Raw genomic sequence first — 17,378 nt, 5'->3', positions numbered from 1 at the left:
AACTTTTGAAAGTGAAATGGGTGCTGTTAATAATAATCCCTGGACAACAGGCATAAACCAAGAGGTGTGATCTCCCAAAAGAACTCTGATGCAATTCACCTTATTAGTTGAAGTGACTAAAAAGATGCATAGTAAAAATAACCCACATACCACTTTTTCTAGGCTAGGTGATACTTACAAGCAACAAAAGTATAAATCATGTTGACAAACAGATGATTTTTTTTTTTAGTAGTCCTCTAAAATGTATTTCAAAATCATATCACAGGGTAAGGAAATGAATTTTATTCAGGGAACTGAAATAATTGCCTGAAACCGGGTAATATCATTCACATGATATATTTGTCTAAAATACTTGAAAATGAATTAGATGTTTCAGACTCCTAGGAAAACTTATTAATTAGCATAAAAATGATTCTCAAGAATAAATGAGATAAATTGAAGGCAACTTTACCCTGGTCTTTGCTTCTCATCTTCCTATTGACTCACTTTATTGCTTGTTTCACCTTAATGTCTTGGCTTCCATTTTTAAAATCCTATAGTAGCAATATCTACCACTGTAAGAAATCAATAGAATTTTAAAAGTGGAAACAGGTCTTCATTCATTTTGAAAAATGCAAAGCTTCAAACATTGAAAGTTTCCAGGTTGTAGACTATCTTTCCGGCAAATGAGTCCTCACAGTCCAACTTTATTTGTTATTATAAACTCAGAAATGGAACAGAGGAGAGGAGCTAAGGTCTAGGAGACTAAACAACAAAAATAAGTCATTGCTCTGGCAGGCTGAGAGGGGCAAAGCATGTCAGACAGTGGAAGGGAAAACACAGAAGCAGAGAAGTACCATCAAGTCTGGAAAAAGCAAAGCATGTTAGACAGTGGAAGGGAAAACACAGAAGCGGAGAAGTCTCATCAAATCTGGAAAAAGCTGCAATAGAAAAAATAATCACACAGTCAATTCCAGGGCCTACAGGTGCATCCCTGCTGGTGTATTAGTAAATTCACTATGACATAAGTGGAGAATATCTCTTAACCATCTATATTCATTTATTTTACAAGATTTTAGATTTATTATACTTGATGATACTTTTACAGAACAGCATGTCTTCAAGAGTCATTAAAAAATATATCTTTAGCAAGAATTATAGTTGTTGAAGGAATGATGCTGAGGCTGAATCTCCAGTACTTTGACCACCTGATGAGAAGAGCTGACTCATTAGAAAGGACCCTGATGCTGGGAAAGATTGAAGGCAAAAGGAAGAGAGGGTGGCAGAGGATGAGATGGTTAAATGGCACCTCCAACTCAATGGACAGGAACTTAAGCAAACTTCGGGAGATAGTGAGGGACAGGGAGACCTGGCGTGCTCCAGTCCAGGGGGTCACAAAGAGTTGGGCATGACTTTGAGACTGAACAATAACAACATAGTTGTTGCAGGGATGGGACTAGAATGGTGAAAAAGTTAGAGGCCTTATCTCTAAAAGCTTACAATCTAGTAGAGAAGACAAGAATTAAACAAGTGCACACACAAATACTGCCAAACTCCCTAACTAAATCTAACAGGAAAATAACATTCATTTTATTGGCATTCATGTTACAATCAACGTCACAGGAAAACAGCTATTTTCTTCAAAGCTTAAAATAACATATAAATCCATAGATGAGGTGCAGCAGAATACATCATTTATGTGCTAATAACTGTTTATTATTTCTCACAATTTTTTTTTCTTTCAACCTATTAGAGAAAGACAGGTGAGGAGCAAAAAAAAAAAAGGAAGAATGCTAAATTTTTTTTCATTTTGACTTTTATTAATTGGCCTTTATTTTATTTTTGCTGTCAAGGCCCTTTTCCATTCTTTCTGTGTCTTTATATTTATCTTTATATCACTTACATCTTTATATTATTGCAATATGAATTATAATGGCTAATACTTTAACCCCTGATATTTTCACAGAGTATGGAGGAAATGATAAAAAGAAAAATCTAGGCAGTGTGGACTTATTTAGAGAAAGACCATGGTATTACTGATTAGTTTAAATGTGGGGGGATATTCAGGCAGAAATATTCTAGACTCTCCACTCAGCAATCTCTCTGTAAACACCCAAAGAGCTATTAATATTAACATTAATACAGATATCCCTCCTTTAGTTTGTTTCCCTTGTGAAAGGCAGAAGCATTTTTATTAAATATTTATATGAGTGAAATTTCAGAAGTTTGTGTGTTTTCAAATATATGTACACAAGGATTTTTCCCCACCCTTTAAAAAATAAGTCAAATACTTCTGTTTCCAAAACTTTCAAAATACACACAGCCTAACAAATTGGTGTGTGATGATATGAAACTAGGCAGTTTGCCCATAATTGAAGACATTTTGCCAACAAGTCCCAGGCTGCCAAGAGAAGCGGTGACAACACTCTGAATATGAGCGTATGATCCCTATGTAAATATCTAGGCATCCTGCCCTTATGAAGCCATGATACAGGCCCATATGACTGGCAGATTCCTTAATTAATCATGGCGCCCTATGATGGCCATCCTTAAGGATGACTGCTACCTCAGCTCCAAGCTAATATTCACTTCCCACCCCATTCTCTGATCTGACCCATTTCTTTTTGTCATGACCACATTGTTCAGAAATGAGGCACCAAGAAACTTTCACTTAAACTACAACTCTTTGTGTGGTCCTTACCACTAAAAGAACTTTGATTTTCTTAACACGTAATTTTCACTTTTCACTAGCTATTTTCTGCATTCATGGTGTGAATATATGTATATATTTCCTCTCTCAAACTGACATGGTATTAGGACTTTTGAAAATCAGTTCTTTACAAATCCATAATTTAAGACCAAAAATAAGAATCCTTTAAATGACACCAAAAAATGGCAGGTTCTTCATACTGTATATAGGGCTTGTTCCTCCTGAAAAGAAGGAAGTAAATTGCTACTCCATTGGAACACTTTTTCAAGCTATGAAGGAATAATTTCTTATGCTAGAGTAGTAATTTATTAAATGAATTCCTAGTGACCTGAAGACTTAATGCACCTACTAACAGAAGCACGTTGCTGCCTTCTCATTAACAGTTCTTGCTCATTACATAAAGTTCATAAGAGGCAGGAGCAAGCCCATCGCTGCTCTTAAGAGCAACATCTTACTCTCTTTGGTGAGATTAATTATTGACTTTGGGGGCATGTTTTCTTACTTAACAATCACTGAGGAAAGGGTTCATGCTATAACTCCATCCAGCCTCATCCTTTCCCTCTGATAATATTTACAGCAGCATTTGGAGTTATCTCTGTAGCTTTTTATTTGAAACTGTCAATGTTTAAAAATCCTCCACAGGCCTCCTGTGCTTAGTCACTCAGTCGTGTCTGACTCTTTTCAACCCCATGGACTGTAGCCCACCAGGCTTCTCTGTCCATGGGGATTCTCCAGGCAAGAATACTAGAGTAGGTTGCCATGCCCTCCTCCAGGGGATTTTCCCAACCCAGGGATCGAACCCAGGTCTCCCATATTGCAGGCGGATTCTTTACCATCTGAGCCACCAGGGAACCACTGGTCTCCATCCCTCTCCATAATAGATCCTCATCTAGTTGCCATGACATTCTCCAGATTCTTGTATCACTATCAGTGGTTCTCAACCTTTTGTCTGTACCATATACACCTCCTATAAATAAGAGACACTCATTCAAGGGCTGGGGCATTGGTGGTTGGGAATAAAACTTAAAGAGTCAGTGTGTTGGTAATGCAGGTTGCTCAGTCATATCTGACTCCTTGAGACCCCATGGACTATAGCCGATCAGGCTCCTCTGTCCATGAGATTCTCCAGGCAACAATACTGGAGTGGGTAGCCATTCCCTTCCCCAGGAGATCTTCCTGACCCAGGGATTGAACCTGGGTCTCCTGTACTGCAGGCAGATTCTTTACCATCTGAGCCACCAGGAGTCAATGTGGATGGGTGCAATTTTTAGAACCCTGCCCCCAAATACGGTTAACATAGCTATACACTGATATATCCTTGATAATATTAAGAACCATTTGTTTGTTATAGCTATTTCTACCAGCAAGCTACTTTTGAAAACTCAATGATTTTCTCTCATGCTCTTTTCTTCCTGTCACATTTCCTATTAAGGGTTTTATAGTTGATAGCACATTTGCCAAAGATAACACACAAGTTACATTCTGCCAGGCACTCACAGAGCTAATCTAATTAGTGGCTTGAAACCCTTTAACGATAAGTATGTGTCCTCATTTACTTATTCTAAGAAGGTATATTACACTAACAAAATAAGTATATAATTGGAATTTATATAATAATTCATCAGTGGTAAGACATTGTGTAGAATCAGGGAAGCAAATGTCACCCAAAGCCATGTTCCCACGCTGCCTGGCATAGTCACTGGGCTTCATTATCCAGTAATAAGCAGAGGGGTGTGGGCCAGGAATTGGCCAGCACAGCAGCTGTGAGTACAGAGCAACACTGGCTGGGCTAGAAAAGCAAGTGGAAGGCGTAGGCTCTGGGCAGCTTCAGGCCAAGTAAGCCCTGCCCAGAACGAACACTGGGTCTCTGGTATCTTAGGATAAGGAATATGAGTGGCAAAGAGTTAAAGAAGCAGTGGATCACACTACAGAGATTAAAGAATTCCTTTATAAATATAATATAATGAAAAGACAAAGGACAGTTCTTTGAAAAACAGAAGAAAGTCCTTAGTCAAGAGCATCTGTATGGTCTCCATGAACTGTCCATAAAAATGTATGAAATGGGTTGGTTGGTTTGTTTTTGATGGGCTGTCTTTTAGTAATCATGGAAGCAGTACATGCTCAGAGCTAATATTCATTAATAAAGGAAAAATCATAACAATGCCTATAAATCCAACCAATCAAAGATAAAAGTTGTTACATACTGCCTGGTATTTTTCCTACATGGCTAGCTGTATAAATTTTTACTGAAATCCTATATGCTCTGAAGTAGGTTAAAGTATTTTAAACTTGGTAGTATAACTGAACAATTTATGTATATACATCTTAGAAGAATATTCCAGAGATGTAGCTTTATTTGGAAAAAAAAAATGAACTAGTTTTTTTTTCTAACAAGTTTCTTCCAGGTAAATTGCCAATTTTTGCAGACTTTTTAAAATTCCACATAATTATCAGGTAACTCATTCCAGAGCAACGGAATCCTTCCATAAATTTCCCTTGCTCTTCATTTTACCACTCTTTGAGCAGAATGGCAAGAGGTTATGGACTACTTTATGAGCAGTTTTTCATTTCAGTATAAGGCTGATGGTTCCTGCATAAAAATTACCTGTAACCTTCTGGATCTATCTTTCAAGTAGTTATGCATATGATTTAATATGCTGGCCCAGGCAGACTAGAATCAGCTAAATATATGGATTGTATGTGTCAGCTCTTTCTCATAAATAATAATGTTGTACTTTCTCTCTCAAAACAATTGGCTGCCACAATAACTGATTGTAGGAAAAACAAAGAGGGTTTCTTGTGATGGATCCTTAATAGGTTTTAAATAATAAAAATTAGAACATGATAAGCTCAAAAGCATAGCGATTACATTTCCCTTGTTTAGAATGTAATCCAAATTCTTGCATTAATTCCGTGTTGTGTGTTTATATTTCGGTTCACTGAGGCTTACTGATTAGACCAGATACATCTTGTAGCATTTCTTTCAATATCCAGCTCACTGTGGTATTGGATTGAGCAACTATTCCCTCCAGAGTGCTGATCTGGCATCTGGAGAAACAGCTGCTCTGTTTCATATTGGAAAAATATTCACATAATGAAATGTTTATGCTTAAAACTGGATATGGATTTTATACATCCTGTTTTTATGTAATGAAAGGGGTATGTTATTTTAAGAAATCATTAAGTATTCTAATGTTTAGTCAGATTTTCATTTCGTGTAACAAGATTTTCCCTGAAGCTGATGCCACACAGACCCCAACCCACCCCATCCGCCTAAAGCAACTGTGTTTTCTAGCACCTGCAAAACAATGAAGGTTTCAGCTGTGCACCACGGCAGGCAGGCAGGCAGGCACCACGGAACCCCAGCTCACACAAGCAGGTGCAGCTAACACCAGGCCTCTGGATGCAGTACTGGTACAATCCAAAGTCTTGCTCACAGCTTTTGGGGCTCTGCACCTTAGAGACTCAAACTTGGGTTTCCCCGGTGGCTCAGTGGTAAAGAATCCACCTGAAACTGCAGGAGACTCAGGAGACCTGGGTTTGATCCCTGGGTAAGGAAGATCCCCTGGAGGAGGAAATGGCAACCCACTCCAGTATTTTTGTCTGAAAAATTCCATGGAGAAAGGAGCCTGGTGGGATATAGTCCACAGGGTCACAAAAAGTCGGGCATGACTGAGCACACATGTATGGTACAACTTAGAAACTCAGGGGTGTGTTTTCAAAGAGTTTTTAAAATTAAAACCACACATTTGCAATACAAAGTGCAGAGAGGAAAAGCCAAAATAGTTACTATGCTCATTTTCTGCTTTTAACATACTCAAGGGGGATACCTAGAGCCCCCCTTGATTTTAGAGCCTGCATACTGCCTGCTGCCAAGAAGTCCTTCTGCAGAGGACAGCAGGCCAGGCCCTTTCCTAAAGCCCTGGACCAACTTCGGGAGCACAGCTTATTCCAATGGGGACTCTTTTGATGAGCGTATTACTATTTCTATTAGGTCAAATATAAAGGTCACTTTAGGGATACAGAGAATCTTAGACATAAAACGAGCTTTGCCAAAACCAGCACTCAGGATTTTCTCACTATCTACTAGCCTATTAACTTACCACACTGGTCCTTTCTATCTTAGATGGAAAGACACCCTCCTCTCCCTGCCTAAGGTTGCTGTCTCCCCCTCTACCTGTTTCTGCACCCTTCTTAGGAGCCCCTCTCTGGATGATCTGCTCACTCTATTCCCATATCTCACCTTTAACCCCTCTATACAAACCCCTCAACCATCTCTAACCTGCCTGTAGAACTAAACAAAACCAAATCCAAACACCTCTCCAGCCATCTCCCTTCCCCCAGCTCCCGCCCCTTCACAGCCACACTTATTCTCAGTGGACCCCTCTTGCCATCCTTGTTGTCTCACCTTCCATCCATCTGTCAAAGCCATGTCACCCTTTTTCACTGGAGTCTCTCTACCTTCCATGTCATGGGACTTCATCTACTGGCTACTTTTCTGTCCTTCCTCACCTAGACCTTTCACAACACATGACATTGTCAGAAGTTCTTTCTCTTGGAATTGTCTCTCTTTTTGTCTTTGGTGACTGTCTTCTCTTGGCTGTTTCCTCCTACCTTGGTCAAAGCTCCTATGCTTCATGGGTTCATGTGAATACTGATGCTTAGGGCTATGTGCTGTCTCTGGGCCTTTCCTTCTCTCACTCTCCACACTATGCCTGGGCCACCCTATCTTCCCTGTGGTTTTAATTAGCATATGCCAATGACCCCCAGACATTTATCTCCAGCACAGATCACTCTCCAGAGATGCAGACATACATTCTCCATCCAACCGCACATCTCACCCCAAAGACCTCAAACTCAACGCATCCAAAACGGAGTTCACCATATCCCTAGCCCTGCTAACAGACTCCTTATCTTGTGCATCCTTCACGAATGAATGACATCGTTCATGGAGATACCTGTCAGGTCATATATGACCCCTCCCTCTCCTTCACCTCCCATCCCTCAACCACCAGGAGCCAGTAAAGAGGAATCATACCACTTTTCAGAGTACGTTTTTGTCTCAACAGTACTATCTCTTCTCTCTTGCAACTCTTACCTTGAGGAAGCCTGTTTAAAAAAAGAGGAAGAAAAAAATACTGTTCTTTTCCTTGTAGATTAAAATAAAAAGCCACAACAAAGCTGTACCCCCAACATGGCATTTTTTCCTGCCTGCTGCTGTGGCTGGAAGGCCATGTGCAGACAAACAGTAAGAGGTAATGTCACTTTCCTGCTCCCAGATCTAGGTGAGAATTTTCATTTAAAAAAAATATCAGAGATTGGCTGCAAAAAAGGAATTCCAGGTACATGAAAACTAGAAAAATCAAATGTAAGAATTTGCCAGAAATATGATCATCAACCAAACAGAATGTGGACTTGGACAGTTTTTATGAACATCTACTTCTATACTGTCTAACATGTTACTGCTAGCCACCTAAGACTATTTAAATGTGAGTTAGTTAAATTTAAAAAATTAAATTAAATATTAAAATGTTTTATCCTCAGCAGCATGAGCCATACTCCAAACACTCAGCAGTCATGTATGGCTAGTGGCTATTGTATTGAACGAGGCAGAATAAAATATGCCTATCATTGCACAGAGTGCTACCTGACAGGCCTGGTCCAGACAATATAATTAATGAGAATGGGAAATAAAATAGAGAGAGCTAAGACTGAATGAGAGGAAAAGGCCAGTGGTAGATTGGCACTGACAAGAGCTGTGCCTTTGGCCTTTATGGTATAAAGGTGGTGAAGACCAAATAAGAAGGAGGAAGTCTCAGGGGAAAACCAGGGAAAGGCTGTCATGAATTCTCAGAATAATGGTGCTCACAGGAAGACTAGCATTTTTTTTTCTCTTGGCCACGCAGCACAGCATGCAAGATCTTAGTTCCTGGACCAGGAATCAAATCTGTGTGTCCTGCAGTGGAGGCACAGAGGCTTAACCCCTGGGCCACCAGGGAAATCAAGACTAGCCTTAATATTAGCATCCTCTGGTTTCTTCTCAGATGACATCACTTCCCTCCTCAAAGACCTGAGAAGCAGTTGTCAGTGCTGGGAGCCAGACACTCGGAAGAGCTGGTGTGGATTTTCAGTGTACCAGTAATCTGCTGACAAGAATATTTAAAGCGGCAGTTTGTGCATAATTGGTGATTTTATGCACTAGGCTCTTCCTATCATAACCAGATTATCATGGATTTGCATTCTAATACAGCACTAAATGACCCACACCTATATTTCTTCAGAAGATCACTCTCCATGATGGCAGGATTATGTCACATTTTCCCTAGCACTTAAAACAGTGCCTGGCATGAGTAAGGAATCAATACACATTTGTCATATGTGAAAACATGTTGGGCATGTGAATGCCGACAGCCATACACCTTGAGAAACAAGAGTTTGAAAATATCCAGCCTACAAAATAAAGTAGGTCCTCTCAGTATATTAATAATATATAGGAATCAGAGACCACTTTCCAAGCCAACACACATATCTTCCCTTTATTCACCTATTCGTCCTATGTGCCTAGGCTCCAGAGCCACTGGCCAACATCCCTTCTTCCACAAACACCACACACTTTCATCGCTTTAGGGCTCTGCTCAAGCAGCTCCGCTATTGGAGAATCCCTCCCCCCTCACTCCTCTTTCACCCTCCCAAAAATCAAAATCCTACCCAGCTTTTAAGACGGTTCATCTAAATCAGACACATCCTGCAACAGGAATTTACTTGGCACAGCAAGATCAAGCCAGTCCATCCTAAAGGAAATCAGTCTCGAACACTCATTGGAAGGACTGATGCTGAAGCTGAAACTCCAGTACTCTGGCCACCTGATGCGAAGAACTGACTCACTGGAAAAGACCCTGATGCTGGGAAAGAATTGAGGGTAGGTGGAGAAGGGGATGACAGAGGATGAGATGGTTGGATGGCATCATCAACTCAATGGACATGAAGTCTGAGGAAATTCCGGGAGATAGTAATGGATAGGAAAGCCTGGTGTGCTGAAGTCTATGGGGTTGCAAAGAGTCAGATAGGACTCAGCGACTGAACAACAAGCAGTGCCATTTTGTTTTCATGGAGTTTGAATCCTCTATACACCCACCTCCTTCCTTTACACATTAAATACTTTATTCATTCTTCCTTGTGGTCCCTCCAGAGCCCACTGTGGTACCTGCAGGAATACTGCTCAATAAACTCTCCTTATAGCAACATTTAGAAATTGGGCCTTCGTTCATCACACAATCTTAACAGCAAAGTTGTCGAATGTGAAAATGAATTCTGATGGCAACTGCTAACATTTACTGGGCACTTACTATATGCACCAGTTCAGTTCAGTCACTCAGTCGTGTCTGACTCTGCGACCCCATGAATCGCAGGACGTCAGGCCTCCCTGTCCATCACCAACTCCCGGAGTTCACCCAAACTCATGTTGATTGAGTCAGTGATGCCATCCAGCCCTCTCATCCTCTGTCGTCCCCTTCTCCTCCTGCCCCCAATCCCTCCCAGCATCAGAGTCTTTTCCAACGAGTCAACTCTTCGCATGAGGTGGCCAAAGTACTGGAGTTTCAGCGTTAGCATCATTCCTTCCAAAGAACACCCAGGACTGATCTCCTTTAGGATGGACTGGTTGGATCTCCTTGCAGTCCAAGGGACTCTCAAGAGTCTTCTCCAACACCACAGTTCAAAAGCATCAATCCTTTGGCGCTCAGCTTTCTTCACAGTCCAACTCTCACATCCATACATGACCACTGGAAAAACCATAGCCTTGACTAGATGGACCTTTGTTGGCAAAGTAATGTCTCTGCTTTGAATATGCTATCTAGGTTGGTCATAACTTTCCTTCCAAGGAGTAAGTGTCTTTTAATTTCATGGCTGCAATCACCATCTGCAGTGATTTTTGAGCCCCAAAAAATAAAGTCTGACACTGTTTCCACTGTTTCCCCATCTATTTCCCAGGACATGATAGGACCAGATGCCATGATCTTCGTTTTCTGAATGTTGAGCTTTAAGCCAACTTTTTCACTCTCTTCTTTCACTTTCATCAAGAGGCTTTTTAGTTCTTCTTCACTTTCTGCCATAAGGATGGTATCATCTGCATATCTGAGCACAGAACGACATAAACAGTTCATATAATCCTGACATAGGTGAGATAACTCACCCAAGGCCACATGGATTTAGGTGGCAGAAAGGAAGTCAAATCCACGTGTAACTCTTTTCTTTCCACTGACATTTGAGTTTTCTTTTCTTTGCACTGTGTTTTAAGTTCTGCAATAAGTGTGGATCAGCTTAATTTTTTTTCACTTTGAATATATGACTCTATAAAATACGAATGACTGTTACCCACAGACAACTCTCAACCTCTGCTGTATGTTTTTCCTGTGGATGTTAATTCCAAAATGTTTGAAAGCATTTTTAACTACAGGATATGGATTATAACCTATTAATATTTATCATGCTCTATGTCTACTGTAACCAAGTTTACCATCAAGGGGGAAATTATGCTTACTTTTTTTCTATAACTAGATAATGCCTTAGAATTGTTTTTGAATCATGCAAAAAAATAAACTCATCCTTTATTGTGAAGACATACTTATACTCATGCAATTTTTCAATAATTAGAAGCTCCCTTGAGATCCCCAAAGTGAGCAGAGAAGTGTACTGGGTAGTGCAAATTACCCTCCTAACTGGAAGTCACTCTTCTTTTGGGAGGTGGGAATGAAAATGGGCATACCATTTTATTTGCTCAAGATTATTCACTATTTGTGAAACAAGGTTAATTTATGCATAAGTTAACATAATTTATGACTTTATACATAAGTTAACATAGTTTATACATAAGTTAATTTATACACAAGTTAAACATGGGGCTTCCCAGGTGGCACTAGAGGTGAAGAACCCACCTGCCAATGCAGGAGGCATAAGAGACTGGAGTTCAATCCCTAGGTCACGAAGATCCTCTGGAGGAGGGCGTGGCAATCCACTCCAGTATTCCTGCCTGGAGAATTCCATGGATAGAGGAGACTTGGGGGCTACAGTCCATAGGGCTGCAAAGAGTCGAACACAACTGAAGCGACTCAGCAGGCACACAGACCCCAAACATTCTACTAACACCACAGCTAAGCAGTACAGTATCAAAATGACTAAACCTTAAGCAACTACTAATTAGAGTAAAAAAAATCTAAAGACAAGATTCAAAAAACTTATAAAGCAGAAGGGCAATAAACTTCTGATGGCAGTAAGCTTAGTTTACAGCACTTTCTTGTCCTTATTCTGTCAGCTGTATGTAACTCCATGAAGTAGGCTCTGTAAATGTGTTCCAACTTCTCCTCATTAAATGATACAGTCAGAGGCCTTGCCTTATTCCTATTATTGCATTTAGCAGACCTATTATTTTGATATATTGGACTTTTTAAATAGTACACTTGATGTTAGAATATCGCCTTCATCAGTTTATTCTTTTCAATTATTGGTTGAGATTTATACTATGGTTTGTGTTTTTAAAACACTAAACACTAGATTTATGTAAAGCATCTGTCTACAATGCAGGAGACCAGGGTTCGATCCCTGGGTTGGGAAGATCTCCTGGAGAAGGAAATGGCAGCCCACTCCAGTATTCTTGCCTGGAAAATCCCATGGACAGCGGAGCCTGGTAGGCTACCATCCATGGGGTCGCAAAGAGTCGGACACGACTGAGAGACTTCACTTCACTTAGTTGCTACATGCTTTTTAAAAAACTAATTTCTCTAAATCACATACAACTGGCTGTTTTCCATACTACAAACACTATTTTGTTTTATATCAATGATGTCTGGAGATTTTAAATCTAAGTAGAGATTTAATTTTTCATTCAAAAGTCACTTCTTTGCCAACCCTTTCCTCACACCTCTAAAATCTAGGAAATGTGCCAAGATTTTCATAAAACATATTTACTTATTCTTTGAATGTTCTTGGAGGGAGATTAAAGCACAGAAAAATAAAAGCAGATGAATAGGACTTGTGGGCTAAAAGATATATTTGATTCATTTTGTTGTCAGTTATAAGAAGGAAAGAGAGAAAAAGAAAGAAGGAAAGAAGACAGGCTCAAAAATTTGAGGCAATGAGTGCAGTTTCCTAAAACTATGCTTTAGTCAATTACATCTAACTAACTCAATTAACTCCTTTGTCTAAACACGTACATAAATATTACCCTGTTTTGTATTTCATGGGGGCCAATAAAGTAATTTTCTAAAAACAATATTTCTAATGCTAATATTGGGATTTTATCAAGATGAGATCTATTGGAAGTTATAGTTTGTTATATGTCTAACTGAATGATCATTGGTTCATTCAAAGTACAGAAGGTACTACGTTTTCTCCCCAAAGGCCCAATTAAAAAAATATTTGGTCACCAAATTTCTTCAGTTCAGGCATCATGGAGAATATTCACAGATATTTGGAAATGTTTGGATCTTGGTACAAAGCTGCCCACTGGGTTATATAAGTAAAAAAAAAAAAATTTGACATGTACACACTGCTATACTGAAAATATATAACCAACAAGGGCCTACTATATAGCACAGGGAACTCTGCCAAATATTATGAAAAACCTAAATGCAAAGAGAGTTTGAAAAAAGAATATATACATGTATATGTATAACTGAATCAGTCTGCTATACAATTGATACTAACACAATGTTGTTAATCAATTATAATCCAATATAAAAAAAGGTTTAAAAAGGTTATCAATTAATTAAGACAAAATGAGAAGAATCAATATGTGTAAGAGAAAATGATTTGGGGGAGGGTCAAAAATTCCAAAATGTTTATTTTCCTCTCAGAATGTATAAAGTGACTTCAAATGGCAAATTATTATACCTTAGGGGGCACACATGGAGGAGGAAAAAGTAATTAAAAACCAGTGTAATAAAATTAGTTTCCATTTCAAGCACCTGATATATACAGTGTGTTTTCAGGATATGGCTAGTACTCACAAGCATACCTTTTATAAATCTAAGGACACCTAAAATGAAAGAGGTGAAATGAATTTTCTAAGATACTTCAAAAGTCTCTGTGTCTTAGTTTCCTTACCTATAAAATGGAGCAGCTACAGCAACTACTTTATTGGGTTATTATAGAATTAAACGGAATTTGTATACCTTGCTCTGACCAGTGAAAGCACTGGGTATTTCTCCACCAAGGCCACTCAGTAGGGAGCTGGGGTTCCTTTCTCCCAATGCCCCAGCCTCTTTCTGCTACACTACCCATCCTCCGAGCATAAGGAATGGAAGCCCAATAGCTCCTGAGAACATTTAGAAACTTCAAATATTTTAACAGGGTCCTAATATTTAAAGGTCAAATAGTAAATTATGAGCTGCCACTTGGAATTCTAATTATAATATAGAGTATTTCTTGCCCTGAAGCATTAGTGAGAACAAACTCCTGCTTTCAGCAGTGGCTGGAGACACTGGTTCTATGATGGTTTACTCTATAATAAGGCATCATCATTAAAGGATTCGGGCTTCCCGGATAGCCCAGTTGGTAAAGAATCCATCTGCAGTGCAGGAGACCCTGGTTCGGTTCCTGGGTCAGGACGATCCCCTGGAGAAGGGATAGACTACCCACTAGTATTCTTGGGCTTCCTTGGTGGCTCAGCTGGTAAATAATCTGCCTGCAATGAGGGAGACCTGGGTTCGATCCCTGGGTTGGGAAGATACCCTGGTGAAGGGAAAGGCTACCCACTCCAGTCATCTGGCCTGGAGAATTCCATGGACTGTATGGTCCATATGGTTGCAAAGAGTTGGACACAACTGAATGACTTTCATACACCATTAAAGGACTCAAGTGAAAAATTACCATTCCATAGCAGAAGGTGCTAAATTTTATAAAATATAATATTTAAATCATCATTTAAAGACACTCCATGAACCAGAGAGCCCCATGAAATGCAGAATACAGTAAACCAAACTTACCAGTATGTATTGTGTGTGTATGTATGTGTGTGTTAGTTGCTCAGTCCTATCTGACTCTGCAATGCTATGGACTGTAGCCCACCAAGCTTCTCTGTCCATGGGATTCTCCAGGCAAGAACACTGGAGTGGGTAGCCATTCTCTTCTCCAGGTTATCTTCCAAACCCAGGGATCAAACCTGGGTGTGTCTCTTGCATTACAGGCAGATTCCTTACCACCTGAGCCAACAGGGAAGCTCATGTATGCCATGACTGTAGGGTAAATCAGATCAGAAGACCACAGAATAATATTAACACAGACTCAACTACAAAAAAGGTCAAAGGAAATTCTTACAGAGTCTAAGGTAGTTACAGACAAAATTACTAATATAGAATTATCAAAACTTACTAATATATAATATATAGAGGAACAGAAAGTAAAATGAGATGGGTGGTCTAGTTTTCCTCATAATTTTATAGACAAGTGTATTTTGTGGATTTAAAAGCACACTTTGTCCCATTTTGATGACATCAGGACAGAGAACAATGGAAGGGAAGCTACAGCTGAGGACACAGGGCTAGTGACACAATTGCTATGAGGTGTGCATATGCAAACTCGGATGCCATTCCTGGTAGGACAATTGCAGAGACTCTAGCCTACATTTCCGCTAACAAACCACTTAATCACCATTTGGAGAAAGAATGAGACACTGTCTGGAAACCTTCTGCAGACAAGTAAGATCAAGATAGTACCACCATCTAAACTCACATTAATAGAAGGGCTTGGATGAAATCCAGAGATGACAGAGGCTCTCAGACAGACTCCGTCAGCCATCCTCCTGCCGACCAGGACAGTGTGAAGATAGACCTGAGTCCAAACGTGACTCAGAAGAGTCCGCCTAGAAAAACACTGAAGGATGACCTCATGCTTCCTTTGCTTTACTTTTACATCTGTGTGTGTCTGAGTGATAAAGCATAAATATCTATGTATAAAGAAGTCTAAGATAGCTCTGCCGATAAGCTAAACAGAAAAATCTTAATGAAAAAGCTGTATGGTGTACTAGTTGAACATTTCTTCTCTTTCAGTGGCACTTACTAGTGGCCTTACCCTCTACAGCACCTTAGACTTGCAGTATATTTCACCCCTTCTTCACCTTGTCTCCTGACCCCTCTAACACGCCGTCTTTTAAGATAAACATTCTCTCATCCATCTGCCCTCTCCTGCTTCTTAATGTAAGGCCCTTATAACAGAGGAGCCTGGCAGGCTACAGTCTATGGGGTCACAAGAATCAGACACAACTGAACGGCTAAGCACACATTTGGTCTCATAATAATTTAAGCCTATACAACGTAAATAAAGGTTAAGGAGCTCAGTCATGCCTGACTCTCTGCGGCCCCATGGACCACAGCCTGCTGGGCTCCTGTGTCCATAGAATTTTTCAGGCCAGAATACTGGAGTGAGTATTACTCACTCCGTTTCCTCTTCCAGGGGATCGTCTCAACCCAGGGATGGAACCTGTGCCTCTTGCATCTCCTGCACCGGCAGGCAGGTTCTTAACCACTGTGCCACCTGGGAAGCCCCACTATTTGTGTAGGATCTACACTGTTTGTGTAGATCTTTGCATCTTCTCTAGTAACACAGCATACACTAGCATTCACGTGACAAGTACATTCATCAGAGTTTGATTAACTTTAATTGCAAGAATAGATTTATATTTTATTAACTTTAATTGCAGGAATAGGTGATATCCTTCTCACAATCCATGTTAGGAAAATATAACCAAAGGAAAATCATAATTCCAACAGTGTGGCAATTTGGTACTTTCAGATGCCTTCACAAATTATATTTGATATATTTCTGCAGAAGAAAACTTAAATGAGCATGTAAATTTTTATTTTATAAAATATTTGCATTTATAGTTTTATACAAAAGGAAACAGGAAACTCAGAGGACTTGAACAATAAACCCCCAGCTCAAGGTGAACTTCTGATAAGGAGAAATTTGGTTTCTTGGGTCCTGGAGTGAAAGGCATGTATGCGTGCAACTGCTCAGTCATGTCCGACTCTCTGTGACCCCATGGACTATAGCTTTCAAGACTCCTCTGCCCATGGGATTCTCCAAGCAAGAATACAGGAGTGGGTAGCCATTTCCTTCTCCAGGGGATCTTTCTGACTCAGGGACTGAACCTGGGTCTCCTGATACAATCTGTGCTACTAGGGAAGCCCCAGTGAAAGGCATGCTCTCCTTCAAACACAACGGCCATCAAGTCTCTCCTTCAAACACATCAGCCATCAAGTTCCTGCAAGTTCCCTGAGACCAGAAATGGCCTGGTAGAACCAACTGACACAACTTGAGTTCAGTTTCCTTATGCCTATGAGCAAGTTCACTTGGCTCTTCATTCATTCAACAATATTACTGAACACCTACAACGTACTAGAAATGCACCAGAACTACATAAGGATCAGTCATAAGCAGGGAACAACTCTAGTAGGGGTGAACCAGATGTGCTCACAGCCTTGGGAAGGTCACAGTCAAAAACAGACCACGCTGCTCGGTGACTTTCTTCTAAAGGACATGATGTTAAGCACAGATACCATCTGTTTCCCAGACCTTTCACAGGGTGTGTTTAGGCAACGCTGTCCAGTGGACATATTTGGAGACCTGAGAGCAGCAAAGGGGTGAAAGGAAATGGTTAGACAGCTACTCACCAGAAAAACCAAGACTAGACTGC

This window comes from Ovis aries, chromosome 8 (genome assembly GCF_016772045.2).
Source record: "Ovis aries strain OAR_USU_Benz2616 breed Rambouillet chromosome 8, ARS-UI_Ramb_v3.0, whole genome shotgun sequence".
NCBI lineage: Eukaryota > Metazoa > Chordata > Mammalia > Artiodactyla > Bovidae > Ovis > Ovis aries.
This window is presented reverse-complemented; position numbering follows the sequence as displayed.